The sequence below is a fragment of the Lissotriton helveticus genome, chromosome 1_2 (genome assembly GCF_964261635.1).
Source record: "Lissotriton helveticus chromosome 1_2, aLisHel1.1, whole genome shotgun sequence".
Classification (NCBI taxonomy): Eukaryota; Metazoa; Chordata; class Amphibia; order Caudata; family Salamandridae; genus Lissotriton; species Lissotriton helveticus.
This window is the reverse complement of record NC_136058.1, coordinates 330,864,791-330,882,384: the sequence shown is the minus strand read 5'-3', so window position 1 is coordinate 330,882,384 and position 17,594 is coordinate 330,864,791. Positions and strand designations below refer to the sequence as shown.

Genomic DNA, 17,594 nt, shown 5'->3' with positions numbered 1-17,594 from the left:
TTAGGTGGCTTACTTTATGCTCCTGGACTCTCTCCGCGGCATTAATCATGTCATTAGTCATCAGTCGCATGGATTATGGCAATGCCCTAATTTTCGCATCAAATGAATCTCATTTATCCAAAATGCAGGTGGTTCAATACACTGCTCCCCGATTATGTGAACAAATTACCTCCACTGACGCCATCCACCCCCACGCTCAGAGCTCTTCATTGGCTCCCCATTTGAAAGAGAGCATTGTTCAAGTTGCTCTGCCTGACCTACAAATCTTTGTTAGCCATAGGCCCAAAATACCTACTGGACTAAGATCTAAAAATCAACTTCTTTTATTTCCTCTGCATATTCCAATGTCATCATTTGGTGGTCGGGCTTTCTCCTATCTTGGCCCTTATCTATGGCATTTTGATCAGCTGCCTTTTCACCTATTTGCCGGTCACAGTCCGAGATGTCCCACAGTCTAGGCCCATTTTTAAAAGCCCAGTTTTGTTTGCAACCCTTGGATGATGGTAAATACCCCCGATCTTGGACATAAATACGGGGCGAGGTATTAATGTAATCAGCGATTCCCCAAACACACTATTAGACAAATTTGTAGGTCAGGGTAAAGCACAGTCTCCTGGTTGTAGTTTCCTAATGCAGTAAACCACACGTGGTGGCAGAGAATGTGGTGGAGAGGCCGAGGGACCACAATCCCAGGATAATGACCTGTTTAGTGGCCGTGCTGAGACTTAACATTTGGTTTTTATTTCCCAAATATTTAGGAAAAGTGGTAAAGGATTAGATGCTATGCCTAGTGGTGGTGTCCGCACACACCATTGAATTGTGCACCTGGTTAAGGGTTTTGTAAATGTTTTTTTTTTGCAGCATTCGCTAGCTGTATTCAGCCTACTTCTAAGTGCCTCTCCACCAATAATTACATGTAAATGAAAAAATCGGAAGCAGATAGAGACCTTTTCTTTTAGACATGGAGCAGCAGGTGCTTATTGTAGGGGACCACAGTCCCCAGAAACTGTCCATGACACTACTAACTAGAGTAGTCAAGTACACATTACTGTACACTGAATGCCAGTGGCCAGAATACCTACAAGCTCTTTTTTGTATATTGTGTTGTGCTTTATGGCTGGAGCCCCTCCACCTCACCTCACCACCCCTCCCCACCCCAACAGGAGGTTTGGTATGTGTGCGAAGGTGATTTGGGTCATGTGAGGTGTAGAACACATTTCAGGTGTCTCCTTTGCATGTATGTAGGCACTAAAGTTGTGCGGATCTGCTTCACGTTAGTGATACTCTGCGTTCTCTCCTATGACTGCGTCCCCCCCACGCTGCTTTTTCAAATCACTCCTCGCATTCAGATTCTTTGTGAATCAGAGGACCCTTGTAGGTAAAATTGACACCACTTGGTACGTAATATCTTATACCTGGTCTAAAAAACTGATTCTGCATAATTTACTGTTATGTAATACTTTATTGAAATGTTGCTAATTTTGCCCATTCTTCAGTCCTATGAAACCAGTGTTCATGCTATAATAATGGCATATGCATTCATCCATATTGGCGTGACTGGTGTGCCCTTGTTCAGCTTCTCTATCCTCTCATATACCTGCCTGGCCCTGTGCTGGGAAGCCGTGCTGCCCTGCAGTCACAGTTGCCAGCCATGGAATGGGTCATCATCCATCAAACAAGGCATTGCTTCGCTATTTGCCCTTCCGGGGCAGTGGTCGCTAATTGCACATTGTCATCTTATTTGCGTTGTTTTCAGTTGCTCACTGACTACATAGCTCCCATCACAAAGGAGTGCCTATGAGTCCTGCCATCTTAAATGTCCTTCATCTGACTTGCTGACTCCAACATCACCAACCAGCCATTTGACTGACATGTTATAGATGATGTGTCCCCAACCTGTCTTCAGTGTCCTTTGGAGTGGTTGCCTCCCTTCCACTCCTGATTCACCTTGAGAACTGAGATTGGATTTGCATTGATTCCTTGTTGCTGCCATTTCTCAGCCTTGGTTCACAAGCTGCATCAGCTTGAACTTGAATTGCTGTTGCTCAGAGAGCATGGTTTGGTAACTGACAGAGTGGTTGAAGTTGGGCTAAATTATGTACAAGGACTTTAACATGCTGTTTGTCTACCAGATTGTTTTAATTTGCATGTTTTATGGGCCTTTAAATAGGAATAAGGGGGCAATGAAGAAGTAGCTTTGCTGTTAGGGTCTGCTATCTGAGCCTGTAGATGTGCTGTATAATAACTCAGACATTTTTTCTCTAACTCTATTTCTACAGGTCACTGAAACAAGAACAGAAAATGAAGATTTTAATTTATTGAAACACGACAAAAAGCATTATTTCAAGGAAATTTAAAACATTCTTGAGCTCTAGGGGAGTAACATATTCTGTGGGTCAGGAACGGTGAGGAACTTGGAGCAGAAAAACATGCAGAATGTGAAAGTTGTGAAATGTCTAAAGTGAAATGACCATAACTGTTTACCAAGAGTCATTTACTGAGATTGAGTAGCCTCTGAAATATAAAAGAAACACAAGTGCAAATTGAAAGTCTGCATCTACTAATTGTAAGAATATTTTCACTTAATGGAAACATTTCGAGATTGGTAGAACAAAGAACATTGGCAGCAACTGATACCCACGCAGTGCACTTGAGAATAATCAGTGTTGTAAATTCTATCCGGTTAATGCCTTGGAGACCCAAACCCCCTCCCCAACAGATCAGTATCCGTACACGTGATATGACAGAACTGTCAGGAAGACTAATGACCTCCGTATGCTTTTGTCTCCATCTCTTGAGATTCATAGGAAAGATCACATTGTTTAAAAGAATGTATCTGTAAATGCTCTCTCTCAGATGCCATTACAGCAAAGAAGATGGATTATCATTTCCATTATAGAACGATTCTCCACACCAGCTGTGTCTGTTGGGTTGATCTGAGTGGTTTTAAAGTGTCCTGAACGTCCAGAGGTGATCATGTACCTGTCTTAGCGGTTGAGTGAAAAAGCATATACTGGCATAGAAATCTTAAAAGCAGCCAGTGCTTTGCTATTGATAATTCATAAACCACCCTGTAATGCCTATTTACCTGTCACTACTTATATGAGCAAATATACTTAGCAGACAAACACTAAACCCAAAATGCTGTATCAGTGTTTTTGAAAATCCTATAACAAATATGATAAACGGGAGCCACAAAATCACCCGGGCATAACTTGGAGAAAATGAATCCATGAGAGACATCTTAATAATTACAGGGGGCTCCTCAATGAAAGTTTACAAGACAAGTTAAGGCTGCCTTTACAAGTAGGAAATTGATCTCCAGATAAAAGCTATAATTAGTTAAATACAAATGTTAAGAAGAGCATCTTCAGTTTATGTTAGAGGTTAATGCAGAGTGTAATATAAACGAGTACAGACTCTGGAATCAGAGTCAATCTTAAGATGGCATGTATCCAAGACAAGGAACGAACACAACACAGAGATGCATACATCTCGAATAAGAACAATGAATGTGAGAACGGATTAAGTTATCAATCCCACCTCACTAAACACGAGAGAACTCACACTGGACAAAAACCTTATCAGTGCCCTGAGTGCCAGAAAGGTCTCCGTCACAAATCCTCTCTCATTCAACATGTGAGAATCCACACTGGAGAAATGCCATATCAGTGCTCCGCGTGTCAAAAACGCTTCAGTCGCTGGGGCAGTCTTACTCGACATAAGAAAATCCATACTTGGCAAAAACCTTATCAGTGCTCTGATTGCCAGAAAAGCTTCAGTCAAAAAGACTATCTCATTCAACATGAGGGAACTCACTGTGGACAAAACCCTTATCAGTGCCCTGAATGCCAGAAAGGGTTCAGTCACCAATCCTCTCTCATTCGACATGTGAGAATCCACACGGGTGAAAAACCATATCAGTGCTCCGAGTGCCAAAAAAACTTCAGTTTTTGAGCAGTCTCAATCGACACAAGAGAATTCACAGTGGACAAAAACCATATCAGTGCTCTGAGTGCCAGAAAAGCTTCAGGTGTTGGGGCAGTCTCACTCGACACAAGAGAATCCACACTTGTCAAAAACCTTATCAGTGTTCTGAATGCCAGAAAAGCTTTAGTCAGAAAGGCCATCTTATTCGACATGAGAGAACTCACACTGGGCAAAAACCTTATCAGTGCTCTGAATGCTTGAAAAGCTTCAGTCAGAAATGCAACCTTGCTGTGCATGAAAGAACCCACACTGGGCATAAACCGTATCGGTGCTCGGAATGCCAAAAAAGTTTCTCTTACAAATGTAGTTTAACTCGACATGAGAACATCCATACTGGGCTCAAACCATATCAGTGTTCTGAATGCCTGAAAAGCTTTAGTCAGCAAGGCCATCTTATTCGACATGAGAGAACTCATACTGGGGAAAAACCTTATCAATGCAGTGAATGCCAGAAAAGATTCAGTCAAGGATCCTTTTTAACTAAACATGAAAGAATCCATACTGGACATAAACCATATCAGTGCTCAGAATGCAAAAAACAATTCTGTCAGAGATCCAGTTTAATTAAACATGGGAGAATCCATACTGGACTCAAACCCTTTCAGTGCACTGAATTCCAGAAAAGCTTTAGTTGTCAAATGACTTTCACTAGAGACAAGACAATTCACACTGAGCAAAAACCTTAAGGGTACTGTGAAAGCTAGGAACACTTCAGTCTGAAAGCCAATATCATTCAACACAAGAGAATCCACACTGGGTAAAACCTTATCATTGTACTAAATACCAGAAAAACATCAGTCAGAGATTCAGTTTGATTAAACATGAGGGAACCCTCAACCCTAAACAAAATATCAGTGTTCTCAATATGACAGAAACTACAGTTGTAAATGTAACATCTCTACATGAAAGAGACAATGTGGGAAAATAAAAGGTGCTAACAGTCAACCCTGGGGAAGATGTGTCAGCATCACAAAACCTTCACATGAAGCAGCTGCAAAGACGTCAGTCCATTGATGGTCTTACTAACTGCCTACTGAGAAAAGCACACACTGAGAGATGAACATGCTTTAACTAGTCTAATTACTTAATAATGATTTGTGGCCTATTTGAAGTCATTTGCTTGCCAAGCCTGCCACAACCTAAAGTGAAATATTTGTATTTATGGGCTTTGTATATGAACTCAAACTTACAAAACATTATGTACAGAAATAATGAATTTCACATTTTGAAGAACAAATTGATCAAATTTTTTCAATGAAATGTTATTAACATGTTTTACCATAAAATAATTCTTCTAAACAATTTCAATTTCAATCTTTATTCGGTTTAAAAAACCTTGTAAGATACAAGCATACAATCATAATACATCATGTTACAATATAATACATAATAAAGCAATAGCAGCGGGTAAAATATCAACACATTTCCTTTGCATAAAATACCTAAAATTCAGTTCATTTTTCAAGCCATCCACTTAATTTGACTAGATCGTGATTGGCCCCTCTAGTATACAGAACACTAAATATTCAAATTTGATAAAAAAATAAGTTAACTGTTTTGTTAAAAAGAAGAATATACATCAGGACAGTAAGCAAACAACATTTAGTAGCTGACCAATAACGTAAAAACATGGTAAAGTAGCCTATTTTATTAGGTTTTTAGGTTTTTAGGTTTTTCATCCTCCTAATCAAGGCTACACATAGGAGAAAACGACTTAGGCTGAACACAATCGGTTGTGCAGTGTCACCCTTAAAAATTCTAAGTCCAACCTTAATTTGTCTGAAGCCTAGCCTTTTACAGATTGGCTTGAGCCATTTTTTCCTGGCTCTTAGGTAAGCTGGGCATATAAATAAAACATGGGACTCATCCTCTTTCAACCTCATCTCGCATAGCTCACATATATCAGAGCCAGCGGCCCCGGCCAACCCCTTATTACAGGTCCAGCTGGTTGTCCTTTCTTTTAGTTGTAAGATACCATACCGGAACTTTAAATATAGGCTTTTGGCCAGTGGGGGGTGAATTTCATCCATAAAGGGCTCTAAATACATAGTCATTTTAATTTCAAAAAATTTCGAAGTTAGAGTCCCTGTTCTGGGGTTTAATAACACTGAGTCCCTGATATAATCCCAGTACCTTTGCTTCAAAATCTTTTTTGAACTATTTGTGAGGGAATCAGGATCAAACCAGAAATCACTTAGCCCTAATTTTTCAAACCATTTCTTGACGTACTCTAACCATGGCAAATGCGTGCTATTCCTTATGGCCAATATCTCTTTCAATGCTTCTCTATAATCTGTCAGCTCCTCAACGGACCATAAACGGATCCAATAAAGGAGCGGACGAAGAGAAGCATAGTCATCTGTACGTCGAAAGTTAAGGTCCCATAATACTGGTGCCAGTGGTGTTGACCCTGGTATCCCTAGAAGTTGCCTAATAAAGGAGTTTTCCCTCACTCGAAAAGTATCCTTTGAGGCATAGGCCCAAAGGTCCGCACCATAAAGTGAGGATGATTGTACTTTATATTTGAATAATTCAATAGCTGGTGAGACTGCTTTAAAATGGCTGTTCTTATGCCTCTTTAAAATCGGACACTAATTCTTCTAAACACATATACTGTTTTAACATTCCATAGAATTTGTATGTATTTTAAAAAATGTGAAATAAATTACTATCATTTAAGATTAGCTCCTTTTAAGCCCATACCTCCATTATATTCTATGGGCGGTTATTTCCTGTTAAGCCCATGCCTCCAGTTTGTTCTATAGGAGGATGTTGCAGTATGAGTGGTTGGCTATGTGTGTTGCTGGACTTATTACTTCTCCTTTTTGTTGTTTGTAGCTTTCATTCGTAAATTTGGGTGGCTTCACCTTGTTTCAGGAGTGGAGACCGCAAATCTACACTTTTTAATAATTTTACACTCGTAAATGGTGAATAGCCAAAAGTAGTAAAGTTACTCAAAAGTGTAAGCGTAGATTACTCATGGGTGTAAGTTATCATTGCAAATAGCCTCCAAGGTATCCAACTCGACAGGAGTGGTAAATCTGAAGTGGATGCGGGTATTTGGACTGCTATTGGAGCAAATTGGAAGATCCTGCTAGAACACCAGAGCACTTGTCCCAGGCATTTGTTTGACTGAGGAGCTGCAACGTAAAACTTGAAGTAATATTTCTGTACTTGCTACATTATTTAGGGACTCCTGTCACAAGTATTTGATATTACAGTGCTAGGATCATTTGTTTCCTCCTTGTCTTAACGCTGTTTTCCCTTCTTCTTTTACTTGATTTTGTTGTGTTTACCATCATGTAGGCGCTAAAGATACTTTGTTATTAACTGCTTCTGAAGTACTCTTATCCTTTGTGTGCATTTTAAACGATGAACAAATTTTAGCCTCATTGTACGGATACAATGTAAAGCACAGAGAGTCCAAAACCTGAGATTCCTGCACCTTGGTCTTCCTTTGTTGCTATTCTACTTTTCCACTTGGATAGCTGAAATTTGGTTTCTAATCACTGATCGATGCTGTGATACACCTTGACTGTTACAAATTTTATGTTCAAATTGTCAGCGTCAGCTCCAGTACGCTGCTTGTTCTCACACCATATTCTTTGCTTTGGCTCGCATCATCAACCTTGAATCATCTCCATAAATTGGAAGCTCTGCAGTTGTTTTAACTACCTGAAGTTTGACACATTTTGTTGGCCGTAGATTCAGTTTCGACTTGCGGATCCAACTCTACTTTGTGGGCATTTTGCACTTCAAGCCACTTTTGTGCAGCTTCAGCATCAATTCAGTGGATCAGCTTTTTTCTCCATTCTGCTCTTTTTTGTGGCATTGAATACATGACCAACAGTATCCTTGATTTCCTTTAGGAGAGTTATTTTTGCTTATTATTAATCCTTACATCACAGCTTTGGATTTTGCTCATTATTAAATAGTTTTGTTTATCTGAACTTGCATTGCATCTTAAATTTCTTTGTCTCTTTTTACTACACTGTATTGAAATTTGTGACTTCCACTTTTTTGCTTTACCTTTGAGTATGGCCTTACCGCTCAAGCCATGTTAGCAAAAGTGAGCCAAGGACATTTTAGTGGAAGACACATTAACCTTTGCTGACCGAAGTACGACAAAAGCAAATCAGGCTGATTCCAGGAAGCATACCACCGAGCTGAAAAGGTTGTTCTCTTAAATGGAATGTGCACCGACTGTAGATGCATAAAGTAAACACCATGAGGAGAGCTGTTGGTAGCTGTACCCCCAGAATTTGAGAATGCGACCCTCTCTCAAACAGTAGAAAGAGCTAAAGATGCTACCCTGCAGACATTCAGGTCTCAACAACTAAGACTGCCCACTTCTGTCTTACAACACTTGGACTGTTATCTGAATCACTTTCCCTGTGCTGTGTAAAAGCATTTTACAAAAACAAGTTTTGTCGCGCTTTGTGAACAGGCTGTCACCCCCTCCCCTTTGTATGAAAATGAGCTTCTGTGACCAGACACCCAGGCTCCCATCGGTTCCAATGCGGATGATAATGTGAGCACTGTAACGTAATCACAAACAAGGGCTATATTGAGAAATAATAGGCTTACAAGTCACATTGCTGTGGTTATGTAGTTCTTTGTTAGTTTTCAATTGACTTTAAATTGCAGCAATTCTCCAGTTTACTTTTTTTCTCAGTTTATCACCTTATATTGCTCTTAACTCTCCATCAGTTAAACATGTGAGGTTTGGCATAGGATGTGTTGTTAGCATTCATAGACCATGTCACAATCCCTTTGTTCTCGATTTGTTGGCATGTGTTTTGTCCACACGCTGGTCTAGCATGGCCTTCTCAGGCAGAGGGCGCTGTTATAGGAATAATAAACCAAACATATATGGCATTGTCATTGCTGCAAATTGGGATTGAAAAGAGCTGAAAATGCACTACTTTAAAGAATATCACATCATGACACATAAACAGTTCCCTTTTACTCTTTGAAACTAGCTTCCGCTCTCCAATCGCAAGTTGTCTATCTTTGCCTATTCTAACATAGAACTTAGTACCTTAAACACAGGAGTGCTTCTTACATTTATATACATTTTGTGTCTTTGCTCTGGACCATGTACAGAGCTCTGATGCCTTTCAACGATAGTCATGGTATAATAATTGGATATATACATATGGTGAAACGTGTTCACACTTGAGTAGCATTCATCTTTCTTACAATGTGGTGTGGAGAGCTATGTTATGTTATGTTATGTTAAAAATACTTGTTACCGCGCACGGTCACCAATTGGTTTCTTGGCGCTCAGAGACAAGTGGAAGGAGGGCGCAGGGGAGTAGAGTGGCTAATCATAAGCAAGCCGAAATAGGTAGGTTTTCAAGTGTTTGCGGAAAGTAATGTAGTCAGGAGTGAGCTGAATTGAAAGGGGAAAGGAGTTCCAGGTGCACGGGGCGAGAAAAGAGAAACAAGCACCACCATGTTTCTTACGTTTAAACCTGGGAGTGGTAAGGAGATTGTGGGCGGAGGACCTAAGGTGACATGAGGGGACGTGAGGGTGAAGACTAAGAGAAATAAAGGCAGGGGCAGAAGCAGATAGAGATTTAAAAACAGTGCATCCCATTTTGAAGATGCAGCGGTGCGCAACCGGGAGCCAGTGTAGTTTTTTCAACATAGGCGTGACATGTTGGAATTTGGACTGTTGAAAAACTAGTCTGGCTGCCTGGTTTTGCACCAGTTGGAGCCGGTGAAGGTGGTATGCGGGAATCCCCACGTACAGACAGTTGGCATAATCAATACGTGAGGTGACCAGGGCCATGATGACAAGGATGAGAGCCTCTGATGAAAGAAACCGTCGGATTTTCCCAATTCTACGAAGGTGATAGAAGCAGGCCGAGGTGACAGCGTTGATTTGGGGCCGCATCGATAGATCATTAGAAATGATGACTCCAAGGCTCTTCACAGAGTTAACTGGGCAAGGAGAGGGACCGAGGGCAGGGGGCCAAAAATTAGGAGTCCAAGGGTGCGTAAGCCCACCGATCAAAACCAACTCTGTCTTGCTGGGGTTGAGCTTCAGCTGGCTGAAGTTCATCCAGTCGTAGATGGTGAGCATTACTGATTGAAAGTTGATGCAAGAGAGAGAGGAGGAGTCGATGGGGAAGATTAGTTGCAAATCATCTGCGTAATTGAAGATAGTGACAGAAGAGTGACGAAGAGAGGCAAGAAGGGGCTGCATATATAAATTAAACAGAAGAGGGGACAAGGCGGAACCCTGGGGGACACCACAGGAAAGTGAAATTTGGGGAGCAGAGAAGGTGGACAGCTGCACCGATTGGGAGCGGTGTTGAAGGAAGAACCCAATCCATGACAGGGCCAAGCCCTGGATGCCCGCATTTCTGACACGGTCGATCAGAATGACATGATCGACCGTGTCAAAAGCGGCCGAGAGATCTAATAACACCAGGGCCTGGGCCAAGTTCTTGTCAGCCCCCTGTCTCAGCGTGTCCATAACCGCTACCACCACTGCCTCCGTAGAATGGGCCGGTCTGAAGCCTGCCTGCTGATCATCAAGAAAATGAGTTTCCTCGATGAAAGCGCTCAAGCAACGGGTGACGTAAGTCTCCAATACCTTCCCCAAATAGGGGAGAAGGGAGATAGGTCGATAATTACCTAAAACAGTAGGGTCAGAGCCAGGTTTTTTCAAAATGGGTATAACCACTGCTTTTTTGAAAGCATCGGGGACAGAGCCTGTGGCGAGTGAACAATTCAGCAGGTCAAGAGGAGGACCAGGACAGGCCATAAAGGCGTCCCTTAAAATTTGGGGGGGCAGCAGTCGTGGGGGGAACCGGAGCCAACAGCCTGTAGTAGCGACAGAAATACATCCAGAGAAATGGGAGGAAATTCATGCAGAGAACAAGGATTCGGAGAGGGGAGGGCACTGACCAGGGACTGGGTGGTGGGGGGAATATTGCTTTTGATGATAGAGATTTTGTCGAAGAAAAAAGAGTTTAGAGAGTCACACAAAGCCTGAGAGGGTTGAGGCTGGGGCGTGACACGGTCAGGGAGGGAAAGTTCAGCCACGATGGAAAAAATGTCTTTAGTTTTTGATGCCGTGCTAATGATTTTTTGAGAGTAATAGGAGGATTTGGCCACAATAATGGATTTTTTGTATGATTTTAGTCGATCAATGAAGATGGACTTTAGTGACGGGTCGTAGTTTCGCCTCCAACGGCACTTAGCTTGTCTGAGAAATAGTTTGTCCGCCTTTAGTTGATCAGTAAACCAACGCTGGGCGTCGTGTGGGCGTTTGGATTTGATAACTTTCACAGGGGCAACCACATCACTGGCTTGAGACAACCATTGGTCCAGAGTAGCGGTTTGAGAGTTCAGATCGGAGTGGTCAAAGGAAAGTGTAGTAGCAAGGGTCGAGTGGAAAAGGGAAGTATCGGCATGTTTCCAGTTGCGTGCCGAAAAGTTCGACACTGATGGGGGACGGGTTGGTAGAGAGAATTTGAGAGAAAAAGAGATGAAGAAATGATCAGACCAGGTGCAGGGGTAAACCAGTGGGGGGGAAATATCTAAATTGGTTGTCCATACCTGGTCAAGGATATGGCCCCTGATATGAGTTGCAGCAGAGATATGTTGCGAGAAAGTAAGGCAGAGTAGTAGATCTGTAAATTCAAGTGATGAGGTGGTTTCATGGGCATCTCTTGGCCAGTAATTAAAGTCGCCAATGATCAAGATCCTGGCGGAGCTGTTGACCAACTGAGAAATAAGATCACCAAACAGGGATGAAAAGGAGGGCATATTAGCAGGAGGGCGATATACTAGAACACAAATAAAGGAGTATTTCGGGGACGTGAATTTCAACGTGAGTATATCGGAATTTAATATAGGAGTAGTTATTAAGGAGGTAAATTGTAGTTTAGAGCGGATAATGGCAGCAACTCCACCGCCCGGTCTGCCAGAGGACCTATTAGATTGAAGGATATAGAATCCTGTGGGTATAGCAGCCAGGATGTCGGGGAGAGAGTCCTCATGGAGCCAGGTTTCTGAGAGGAGCAAGATATCAATGTTGCCACTATCTAATAGTTGAAATACTTCGAGTTGGTGTTTGGGAAGTGAACGGGTGTTAAGATAGACAATCGAAATGGTGCAAGTATCAAGAGAGCTGGTCCTGGTGGATATGGAGGAGGGGTTACAATGGAAGGGGACAGCAGGGAGGGGAACCCGAGGAGTGTAAGAAGAGTGGGAGGACAGTATGCCACACTTCTGGAAGATAGTAGCAACGTGAGGAGCAAGAGGGGCACAGCAGTGAAAGGAGTGAAGATCCTGAGAGGAGTAAGTGATGCGACAGGCAGCTATGTTCTCTATACTGGTTTTGTTCATTTGTGATTGAATGTTGTGACCAGAAGTCAGACATGTGAAAGCACTCTCTTAAAAGATTTTCCTTTTACTCGATGTGTAGCTTGTAATCAGCTAGAGCTGTGGTTGCAAGAGCCTATAGTATTTACAGATTGGTATATAGAGTGTTGGAAGATGACAGAGATACCCCCCAGACTCCACATGGCCTGGTTCAGGTGTTAACAGGATTATGGTTGAAGCCAGGGGCCGGGAACATTCTGTTAAGCATAATGTATCATGGCGATTGGACTGAAAATCCATCATGCTGCAGATTGCAAGACTCTGGCTCTTCTTAGTCGCCTAGCACCTCTCCCTGTTTCAAAGCTCCTGTGCATTGTCTGTAACCAGGCACTACCAAGGTAACCCCTCACACATATGTAAAAAGTGCTAGGCTCCTTCACTCCTTCCCGGGTAAACATGCTAGTGTGCCCTCTCTAGCCAGGAGCCACCAGTCTCTCATGTGCTACCTGTAACCCGTCTCTCATGTGCAAATATAGACAAGCACCAGGTTAATGCAACTCCTCGCTATGTGAATGAGCTTGTGTGCCATCTGCACCCAGCATCACTAGTTTCATATTTCTTGTCTACGTAAACAAGCGTGTGTGTCATCTGTGACTAGGCACCACCAGGCTCATATATCCTGCACATGTAAATGAGCACCAGACTATTGTTACTCCTGCCTATGTAAACACATATGTGCCATCAGAAATAAAGCACCACCAAGCTCATATCTACATATGTAAATGAGTACCAGACTAAAGTGGCTCCTCCCTTTATTAATTTGTGCCATAAGTAACAATGTTCACATCTCCTACATACGGAATGTGCTCCAGGCTCCTATCCATCTCCGCTATGTAAACTTGTGTGCCATCTGTGACTAGGCAACAACATTCCCATGTGCCCCCTTCCTCTGTAAATGTACTTGTGTGCTGTTTAACCGTGCACCACTAGGCTCAAATCTCCTACACTTGTAATAGAGCACCAGGCTCTTATCTCTCCTTCCTGGGCTTAACAAGCATGTATGCTGTCTCTAACAATGAACACCAGCCTCATGTCAACCCTCTTTTTGTAACCAAGCTGGGGTGCAGTGCCCTTTATAAATGGGAACAGCCAATCCTATTTTTCCCCTATATGTAAAGAACATCGTGGCACTCTGTAACCAGGAACAACTATCGCTCCTCGTTGTGTAAATCACCCATCTGAAAGAAACACGTTAGTTATAGATTCCTTACCTTAGAATTAGCCCCAGACGTCAGACTAGATCCAGAAAGTTTTTCGTTAGCAGTACTCCTGTGCGTCGGAAGGTGGCGTTAGTCTGCTATGTGTCCGTCGTTGGCGTCGTGTCACCGGGATGACGTCGCAGTAGCTACTTAGATGCCGCCCTCACGTGCTGACGTCAGTTCTTTCTTTTTTCGTACCAGCCAGTGCAGATCCGGAGAGAGCGATACCTCCAGTCAATTTTTGACTGAACTTTTGGTGACTTTTGTCCACATCTTTTTGAGTCCTTCGACTCCTGATGCACATAGGGATGCCCGGTTTCAAGGCTTGTGGTTCCTGTAACTGACTGATGTCAGTGACGGACCTGCACTGCGTGTGTCTCTTTTGCTTGGAGCGTGACCACGACCCCGTCATACTCTGACTGCCGGTCGATGGCTTCGAAGACTTTGCGGGAGCGGTCCTGAAAGCTTCTAGAGCGCCGGCAGTCGGCTCTACGCTGTTCGAGGTCCCGGTCGCAAGGTAGGTTGACTGACCATCTGCGGTGCCATCACCATTCATCCAAGTCATCGAAGTCTTCACACTCCGGGTCAGGTAAGTCGAAGCACAAGAAGTCGAAGAAGTATCGATGTTCTTCGACTTCTCCTCATCGGTCGGCCGACCCCACGTAGGATGCGGGCGATGCCCCTCCCTCGGCTCCGCGTGCGGAGCCAGAAGAGCCCACTCCACGTTTCCCTCCCTTTCCAGGACCCGGAGCAAATCCCGCCCAGCTTTGTATGTTCTACGAGGCGATGCATGCCATCTTTGGGCGGCCCGAACCCGCTGGTGCGCCTTTGGAGCTCGCGGACTCGGCTGGGGGGGTCTAGGCCTTCTCTGTTGGCGGCTCCGGGCTCGACGCTGACGGCCCCTCTTGGATCCAGGCCTGGATCCGGATCTGCGACGTTTGACCTCATTACACCTCCACTGGCGCCGCTTCCACCGGTACCGTTACCGCGGTCCCCCGGCCGGCGTCGACCGCGACCTCCTTCCTGATGTGGATCTGAGAGGGGTTTTTATGCCCCTGTCCACTCCTGGGGTTCCTTATCATGGAAATTGGACCCCATAGGATGAGGAGGAGGACTGGGAGGGGTCAGGTGACCCTTTGTCTAACCAGTCAGATCAGGACTGGCGAGAGGAACTGGGGGATGTCAATGGTTTGGACACCTCCCCTGACCTTGGCATGTTGTCTCCTCCTACCGTGGCTACGGAGGAGGGAGCGTCGTACGCAGTGGTGTTGAGTAGGACGGCCAAGGCTCTCAACCTTGAGCTCCCTATTGTGTCTGTCAGGACTAACCTCCTGACAGAAGTGCTTCAGCTGGCAGCAAGCTCTTCGGAGCCCCTGCTACCGTTTAATGTTACACTTACGGACATCCTTTTGGGTACTTGGTCCAGTCCCAACACAGGGGCTCCCGTGGATAGGATGATTGGCTGACGCCACCGCCTAGCTCCGGGTGACCCCACTTTCCTCTCCCAACACCCCACCCCTGAGAGCTTGATGGTTCAAGCCTTTACTTCCAAGAGCGTGTTCCCTACTGGCCCTCCGGAAACGGAATCCAAAAAGCTAGACCCCCTTGGAAAGAAAATGTTTTCTTCCATCAGCTTAGGACTGCGGTCGGTAAACACTGCATGTCTGTTGGGCCTGTATTCCCACTCTGTGCGGGATACGGTTGCGCAAGTGCTGTCTCAGTGTCCGGAGGAGGCCTAGGCAGTGCTCTCCCAGGCTGTTGCCACCAGGAGGGATACTGCACAGTTTACCATGTGTTGTGGGCTGGATACCGCCGACTCTCTGAGCAGAACGATTTCCACGTTGGAAGCCCTTCGGCGCTACGCCTGGATGAGATCCACTAGCTTTTCGGGGGATGTCCAGAATACCCTCATGGACATGCTCTTTGATGGCTGGCGCCTTTTTGGCAACAAAGAAGACAAAGCTCTAGAGCGTTTCAAGGACTCACAGCTACGGCCAAGGCCTTGGGCCTCTCCAGTCGTCCGGCTCAGTCTGCTTTTCGCACCTTTCGTGACTGCAGAAGGAATGCCCCACTATGTCCTGCCCAAAGCCACAGGCTGCAGCAAGCTCCCCAAGCTAGCTCCGTGGGAACCAACACCGTGGTTCAGGGGGCCAGCGGGCGGGTCAGTCCACCAACCCCCCCTCTGCAGCAGCCTCTAAACCTTCCTAGTCCGACATTTCAGGCCCATCAAACGCCAATGGGAGGCAGAATTCTGCATCACCTTCCCCACTGGCGCACCCTTACATCGGACAGGTGGGTTTTGCAGATAGTCCGAAGAGGCTACTCCCTCCCCTTCGAGACTATCCCTCCAGCTATGCCACCGCAATACCACCGCATGTCGGAGAATCACCTGGCACTTCTCCAACAGGAAGTTGTGACTCTCCTGGCCAAGGGAGCCATTGAGCGCGTCCCTGCCCCAGAAGTAGGCCGTGGTTGCTACTCCCACTACTTTCTGGTGCCCAAGAAGGACAAGGGCCTGCGTCCCATCTTGGATCTCAGAGACATCAATCGCTTCCTCCAGAAGGAGAAGTTCAAGTTGTTAACACTTGTTCAGGTCCTGTCTTCCCTCGACCTGGAAGACTGTATGGTAGCGTTGGACTTGCAGGACACTTACTTTCATATCCCCGCCCTGCCAGCCCACCGGCGTTACTCATAGGATTGTAGGATTGTAATACTTTTAAGCGAATTGAAAGTTTGAAATACCTCCTAGGTAATTTATCTTCATTTGCTGCTATATCTGTTAAATGAAATTGCACTAAGCATTAGCACTTTTTTTGTATGACATGTAAAAAGTCCTTTAATATTTTGGGGTTGAAATGTTTGTATAGCTGCTAGGGGAGTGTTGGTAATATCTCTGGCAAATTTTGCACAGAGCATTTGCACTTTTCTATGTCAATGGATTGTTTTTCCTGTTTCACTAACCTTGGATTACATCTGGTATTGTTTTGTGTATGCATTTTTAAATTCAGGTACTCCTTATTAACTCCTCTGTGTACTTCTTTTTTAGGTGCTCCGTATTGCCCATGTTGTGTTTCTAAGTCAAAACAAAAAAGAAAAAATATTTTTTATTGATATAACGTAGCCCAGTGTATAGTTTAGTCCACTGTAGGAAAGGTCTTTTCCTTTAAGTATTGGGATTGTAGTATAAAATTGTACCTTTACTTCGCATTTTTGTATGTAATGAATGATGTTTTATATATGTACTTTATGTGGAATTCTAAATCATAATAACTACTTGTACTTGCGTTACCTCATGTTCACGGTAGACCACGAGCATTTTCAGTTTACCGTGCTCCCCTTTGGCCTTACCAGCGCCACCCGGGTGTTCACGAAAGTGATGGCAGTGTTCGCAGCTCATCTGCGCAGATCAGGGGTTTCAGTCTTCCACTATCTCGATGACTGGTTGTTGAAGGTGGGCTCGCCCCCAGCAGTCGTCTCCCACCTCCAGACTACAGCCGACCTCCTGCATATGATGGGGTTCTCCATCAATGTGCCGAAGTCACACCTGATTCCCTCTCAGAAGCTCCTCTTCATTGGAGCGTTTCTGGACACAACACGGTTTTGGGTCTATCCTGCCGAACATCGAGTCTGGGATATTTGATATTTGATTCTGTTCATTCAGCCTGTATCCCGGGTTTCGGTCAGGCTGACCCTGACGCTGCTAGGGCCTCATGGCCTCCTGCATCCTGGTGGTCGATCATGCCTAGAGGCATATGTGGGCTCTGCAGTGGGACCTGAAGTTCCAGTGGGCGCAGCATCAGGGGAATTTGTCCGATTGCGTTCAGATCTCGGAGGGCACTACCTAACAATTGCAGTGGTGGGTCACGAACTAGGATTGGTTCGAGGGCAGATCCCTCTCCCTTCCCCAACCAGATTACACAGTGGTGAAGGATGCGTCCCTTCTGGGATAGGGTGGCCCATGGGAGAGGCGGAGATCAGGGGCCTCTGGTCCAGGCTTCATAT

At 44.6% G+C, this 17,594-nt stretch overlaps 1 pseudogene across 1 annotated transcript in view; it reads left to right on the top strand.

Moving 5' to 3' along the window:
* Positions 1-7,905, top strand: part of LOC144803075 (uncharacterized) — a 59,071-nt pseudogene extending 51,166 nt beyond the window's left edge. The window contains exon 2 of the transcript XR_013605496.1: positions 2,280-7,905. The product of XR_013605496.1 is annotated as an uncharacterized LOC144803075 (transcript). The remainder of the gene's footprint in view (positions 1-2,279) is intronic.
* The last annotated feature ends 9,689 nt before the right edge of the window (positions 7,906-17,594 follow it).